Source organism: Phocoena sinus, chromosome 5 (genome assembly GCF_008692025.1).
Source record: "Phocoena sinus isolate mPhoSin1 chromosome 5, mPhoSin1.pri, whole genome shotgun sequence".
Taxonomy (NCBI): domain Eukaryota; kingdom Metazoa; phylum Chordata; class Mammalia; order Artiodactyla; family Phocoenidae; genus Phocoena; species Phocoena sinus.
The window spans coordinates 39614790-39621398 of NC_045767.1; the positions used below are offsets into that span (position 1 = coordinate 39614790).

Consider the following 6609-nt stretch of genomic DNA (forward strand, 5'->3'; position numbering starts at 1 on the left):
ATGAGAGAAATAAATAGGGTGATTGTAAAGAAAGTGTTCTCAAGGACAGGCTTACCTGATGACACAGGCAAAGGCTCAAACAGGATGCATTTCTCAGCTCATATGCAAAAAAAAAAAATTGCTAATTTATCTGACTACCATACTAAACTGTAAGTTCCTCAAGAACAAGAACTATTTTCTTTAATTTTCTGCACAACTTCCCTGGCAACAACAGTCACTGTCAATGGCTGGGCCGACTGGGGAGAGGGTGTACTAGAGTTTCAAAAATCATAAGTACATTTCACACTTAGAACAGATTTTTTAAATACTTTGTTTTCTTGACACAAAATGAAATTTGGTAATCACACAAAATGTCATGGCCAAGTAAAAAAAGCTTTAAAAAAATCTTCACTGATGATGGGGTCCAGGATTCAAATAGGTTGAGAAGCACAGACCTAAACTGTTCCTGACACATATCAGATGCTCCATTAAAAAGATGCTGAATGCCAGCATTCCGAATGTCAAAACTCAATAGTTATGATACCCTTTCCACCCTCCTTGCTCACTTTCGCCATCTACTCTTTTGCTATCATTTATTCATGTCTTCCATGCTGGTCTACAGTTTCCTTGAGGACTGTCCCTTGATTGGTTTTGTCTGTTAGTGGATTCTAGCACCTAATCCAGCGCCTGGCACCTGCTAGACACTCAATGAATGGGCTCAATAGTTGATTTCATTAAAATTAAGATAACAGTCTGTTATTAGGGGTTTACCCACAATAGCGACTCCCAGAATATAATCCAGGGTCCAAATTCCCACACCCCAAAATCTTTTATTTCCGACAGTGAAACTTGACTTTGGTTATGCTGAGTCAGAGACTGAACTTGGAGATTCCTGCCCCGCCTGCCGCAGGTTTTACCCCAGCACCCTGATACTTCCTCTGATTTATTTTTATTCTTAGCACATCTCGATCTAATCTAGGATAGATTGTCCTTACCCATCTTGCTTTTACCTGTCTCTTCCACTAGAAGACAAGCAGAAGGGCAAGGCTTTCCCTCTGTTTTATTCCCTACTGTGTCACCAATGAGAAGAACAACTCTTGGTACATGACTGGAACTCAATAAACATATGTTAAAGGGATAAATGCAATTGGTGTAACTGCTTACAGGACAAGGAAAAGGAATACCGCAAACACAAATTCTGTAGACATGAAACTTAACTCACTGGAGCACTGTCTACACTACACTCCCAACATACCCTTGCCTCAATACTCCCAAGAACTGATTTTACTTAGCCTCATATTCCAACCAATTTCTTTTCTATTCCCAGAACCCAGAGGCCATAAATTGGAGGCCTGTGGGATATAGATGAGGAGGCCTACCTATAGAATTGCTTTGAATTACCGGCTGGTACTTAAAAGTCAGTAGATTCTACATAAAATTGTGAACTTGCAGCCTATCTTGGAAAAAAGAACCCCCAAAAAAAACAGATGTGGCAAGACAGGGCCTGAGGTCCCAACTTGTGTGCTGGGTCAGAGCTGCAGCCCCCCACCCCCTTTACCCTGATTGTTCCCAGGCCTGTTTTGCTCAGGCTATTCCTTGCCTGGCTGCTGAAGGCATTTGAGTGAGCGACCCCTGCTGGAAAGTTACCAAAAAGCATGTAACATAAAAAAAAAAAAAGAAAGAAAGAAAGAAAAGAAAAGATGTCCCCTGGGATCTATTTCCGTTATGTTTACGCTATTTCTTGGAAGACTAATATATTCATTTTTCTAGAACTCTGGTGGTATCACATAACAACTGACAAACTATGGCCCAGTAAATATTATTCTAACGGCCTGAAAAAGCTATGAGCTTAATTCCCTGTGGGTAGAGGAAGCTGAGAATGCTTCATGCCAGAGGCAGGCCTGAAGACAAACTGTGAACGGCTGTGCATCAGCTGGTTACAATTCTGGCTAAATCAAACAGAGAAAGAATTTACTTGAAGACTATGAGTTACCTCTAGGAATTAATGAGAAGCCGAAAAGCCAGGCTTGGAAATGAGAAGGAATGGAGGGAACCTGGCACCAGGGACCGTCAGGATAATGACATAGGAATGGCATCCCTGGGACATCCTGTGACATTGAGGCTGCTGCTGACACCACTTGATTCATGACCCATGGTCATAAATAAATGCTCAATTGTCCCTTTGTCCCTTAGTTAGTCCCTCGAGATTCCAAGTCTCAGGTGGGATCATCCAGCTGAGCCCCAGTTCAAGGCCCAGAGATGTGGACACAGAGAAAGAGCCCCACCCCACCATGGAAAAGTCCCTCCATGAGGGGAGGGTGGTACCCCCTGAATAAGAAGGGTGTTTGGTTGCTGGGAACCCTCCAAAATGCAGAAGTCCACTGTGGATTAGGAGGAGATTTTAAGTGGTGATGGGAGAGGGAGGGCAACACAGGCAGTACAGAGGAATAGAATGAGAACAGACAGACCTGAACTCCAATCTGGAATCCTCTGTACCCTCAGAAAATTAATTAACTTTTCTAATCAGCAGATTCCAAATCTTTACAACAGAAATGATGCCATCTGCCTGTGTACAGCATGGAGTTGCTTGTGAAGATTCAGTTCAATTGTTCATTCACTCACTTCAAAAATACTTATCCAGGGCTTCCCTGGTGGCACAGTGGTTGAGAGTCCGCCTGCCGATGCAGGGGACACGGGTTCGTGCCCCGGTCTGGGAAGATTCCCCCATGCCGCGGAGCATCTGGGCCCGTGAGCCATGGCCGCTGAGCCCGTACATCCGGAGCCTCTGCTCCACAACGGGAGAGGCCACAACAGTGAGAGGCTCGCGTACCACAAAAAAAAAAAACAAAAAAAACAAAAAAAAACTTATCGAGCGTGTATTAGCCACTTAGCTAGGTCCTGGAGACAACTTTTGAACACCAAAATGCAATAGAGAGACACTTGATGTTGATGACAGAGGTAGACAAGGGAAACCCAGGTCATCTCCTGAAACTGATACACTCATCTGCAAGTTCCTCTTTTTTTGGTTAATCAATATAAGGGCCCTTCCTGAAACATATATTTCCTGAAGACATAGGAAATGCATTAAGCTAAAAAAACCAAAAAACACTCAGAAATTTAACTCTGGTTCTACAAACAAGAAACTAATAGTTCTCAAAAGCCAGGAGCCCTGATGCTGGTGAATTTCAGGTGGCATAATCACAAGGAGATACTGGTCCATTATGTGGAATCCTCTCCCTCATTTAAAGTTTAGCATATGTAATTCACACAGACATTCACAAACTATAATAAAATTTAGCATTAAAATAGACCAAATGAAATTGGCAGGAAAAGCATATTAAGTAACCTTGTACATTTTTCACCAGTGTTTGAGAACTGCCCAAATGCTCTTCACATACATTTCTCACTTTTAATCTTTCAGTCTCTATTTTGCAGAGGTAAAATCTGAGGCTCAGAGATTAAAAAATAATTTGCTTAGGGTCCTGGGGCAAGAAGCTGGCTCCAAATTCAGCTAGCACTCTTGCCATTCCCCACTGGAAAATGTTGGCCTTGCTAAGAAGCACTGGGTCATTAGTGAGGTTGAAGGAAGATACTTACATCAAAGTGATGGGGAAAAACCCAGATCTTTTCCAACACCAGCTGGAAAGTTACTGCATTTCCCACAGAGCAGTTAGAAAGTTGCTACTCCCCTAAGTTGCCTTTACTCCTTTACACAGGCCTTTACTCCTCCAAGACTGTCTCTCACACAAGGACCCTGGCTTAGAAGCATGCCCTGGAACCTGGATTCTCAGCTGTGACCCTGAATACAGGCTCAGTTCCATCAGGACATCACTACCTTTTACTGTCCCTCTCTCCAAACTGGCCTCAATAGAGAGAAAATGACTCTGTACTCCCTGTGGGTATGGGCCACCCTGGGTAGATGCCCTGTTCTGGGAAAGGCACTGTTTACCCATCAAGCAATTTTACATCAGCCAGTCCACCTCCCTAGCCCCTTTCTATTCGCCATCAAATTTTAGTTCAAGATAAGAAAAGCTTCCACTTTGTGTTTCCCTTCAAGGAGCACTCCAGACTTTTCCAGTAAGAGGATTTCTTCTTTTCACCACAAAAGTGCATCCCCAATTATATTGTGGAGTCCAAGGGTTCCTGAAAATCTACAAAGTGGAGGACTTGAAATTTCACACAAAGCACACCACAACACAGCTGAGAACCATGGGTTTTTCCTGATGCCCTTTGCAAGTTCAAGGTAGCACTTTCTCACCAGTTTCCCAAGCAAAGAATTTCCCATCTTAAAGCTACGGTGCCCTGAACAGCCCGCAGCTTCAGCCTGGATCTCTAGCCCGGAAACACGGCTCAAGATGTCTCCATAAGCGATCTTCACTGGATGTTACCTCCGTAATTAACTGCTTCGACTTAAGAGTGCTTAGTCACGAAGTTGCTGATCCCAGTCAAACTCGGCTGAAAGAGTTAGAAAGGACCCACTGAAGCCCTGAAAAGCTCCTTGAGAAGCTGATCTTTCCCTGCCTAGCGCTGGAGAAACCTTATGTAACACAATGGTCCATTTCAATGTTATTTGTGCAATCCTATGGGAGGGAAAAAAGAAAAAAATCTAAGCACTGGAAACACAAAGAGTAACGCGGGGATTTGTAGCAGAAGCGTCCATCTCCTGAGATTTCACTGGGTCACGCTTATTCGAATCGCACCCAATTGTTACTGAGAAAGCAAAAGGCAACAGTAATTCCGAAAGCCAAAGGAGGGGCGTTGGGTTTTAGAAACCCATTTAGAAATGCTGAGAGGCAGAAGTTGGGTTATCTCCCCTTCCTTTTTTTTAAACATGAAATTCCTGAAATTAACACGTGAGTGGAAGTTGGTAATTACATTTTAACAAAATAAGGTAAGATTTTGAGGCAAGGCGAGAACGCCCGTGTAGGACCCAAAGGATCCTGCGTGTAAAAGGGCTGTGGCCACTAAAGTCGGTCAAGCACCTGCGCCCGGGCCCTAAGGAACTCTCCGGGGATCGGCTCCCGCAGCAAGCGGCGGGCGGAGCAGCCGAGCCGGTGGTGCCGGGGCTTCGAGAGCTCAGGCTGCAGAAGAAGTGGGCGCACTCCATCCTCATCCCTTGGCTGCTCCCTGCTAGCAGGGCACCGCTTCGGGGAGCGCAGCGAGAAGGCAGTAGATTTGGAGTCGCCTCCCCAGAATCCCCTCAAAAGCATCTCTGTAGAAGTAGTGGATAAAAATAGCCGGCGGACAACGCTGTGGGGAGGAGCGAGACTCGCGCAAGACAAGGAACGGATACAACTGGTCCTGCAAAGTGGAGGGCGGAGGAAGAGGGATGCAATCCCCTCCCGAGAGAGGGGCCCGGGAGTGCGAGGAAGCGTGGACTCCCGCCCGGCGGAGGGGATGAGACGGAAGACTCACAGAGCCGGCAAACGTCCGCAGAGCAGAGCACACCTCACACCCCGCGCCCTGCATTCCAGCTCTTGCCCCCGCTCGCTTCTCCATCCCATTTTTTTTTGCCGGCTCAGGAGGCGGCCCTCCGGCTCCCGGCACAGGCAGGGGCCAGAAGGGTGAGCAGCGCGCAGTCGGCCACCTGGCTCGGAGGGCGCACCTGGAGACACCAGGCTCCGTGAGTGTGCCCCTGGTTCTGAGCCGGGTTCTACGCGTTCCCACCGCAGGTTGGCGCCCCTCCTCCCCTCACCTTCATCTGCCGTCACCACCCAAGGTGCTCGAAATAGAAACAGATGCAGGGGAAAAAAAAAAAAAAAGAGTAGAAAGTAACACGAAAAATCAGAACCGTGCATAATTGGCATTAGGGGAAAAGGGTACTTACTGTCTGTCGCCTCGATCTCTCTCCTCCCGAGCATCCCCGCCCCTCGGGAAATGCCCCATCTCTGCTCCGCTCCAAAAGCAAACCAGACCAAGGTTTCCCCACCCTGGATGCTCCCTCAACAGACTGACTTTTTGCTGACTGTATCCGCGCCCCAAGTTCTCAGCCAGAGTGGTACCCGGGCTCCGCTGCGCTTTGAGCTCCTGCTACCCCTCACGGTCGGTCCTAGAGAGAAGCCTCGGGCAGGAGCGAACCTCCTGACTCTGCTAAGGGGTAAGGGAAAAAAAAGAATCCAATTCACCAAATCAGAACCCGGATACCTGCCTGTAAAAGCCAGTCCCTGAAGACTTGCACAGCTGAGGGACCAAGTCAGGAGGTTAGAAGGATGGGAAAACCTCTGGCCTCTCCTTCCTTTTTCCCCCAATGTACACTCCACTTGCTCCAGCCTCAACTCACCTTGGGCTCTGCTCTTGCCCTAAGTCCGGGCTGCCAGGTCAGGGCACCTCGACGGCCCCTCGTCTTGCCACTCCCCAGACTGACGGCCCTCGCCTCGCGCGTTCGTCACTCACCTGAGCCGCGCCACCTTCCAGCAGGTCTGGCGCCCGAAGTCGGCTCTCGGGCTTGGCCATGGGCAGCGCCGTGGAGCACCGGCGGCCGGCGGAGCGAGCCTCGGGACGACCTGGGCAGGCGGATGAGGCACGGGCGCAGGCACCCACTGAGACCAGGCAGTGGCGGAGGTTCGTGGCTGCCCGCGAGCCGGGGACTTTGCAGGCGCGAGGCTAGGTTATCAGACCCGAGGAGGGGAG

The 6609-nt window shown here is 48.1% G+C and overlaps 1 protein-coding gene across 3 annotated transcripts in view; it reads right to left on the bottom strand.

Moving 5' to 3' along the window:
• HS3ST1 (heparan sulfate-glucosamine 3-sulfotransferase 1) overlaps window positions 1-6609 on the bottom strand; it is a 31315-nt gene that overhangs the window by 23478 nt on the left and 1228 nt on the right. Inside the window, exon 1 of one of the 3 annotated variants that reach the window (XM_032632763.1) lies at window positions 6373-6599. The gene's annotated coding sequence lies outside the window, so the exon portion shown is untranslated. Of the gene's footprint in view, window positions 1-6259; window positions 6325-6372; window positions 6600-6609 lie in introns of those variants that run through there. The other 2 variants (XM_032632764.1, XM_032632765.1) reach the window with 2 other exon arrangements.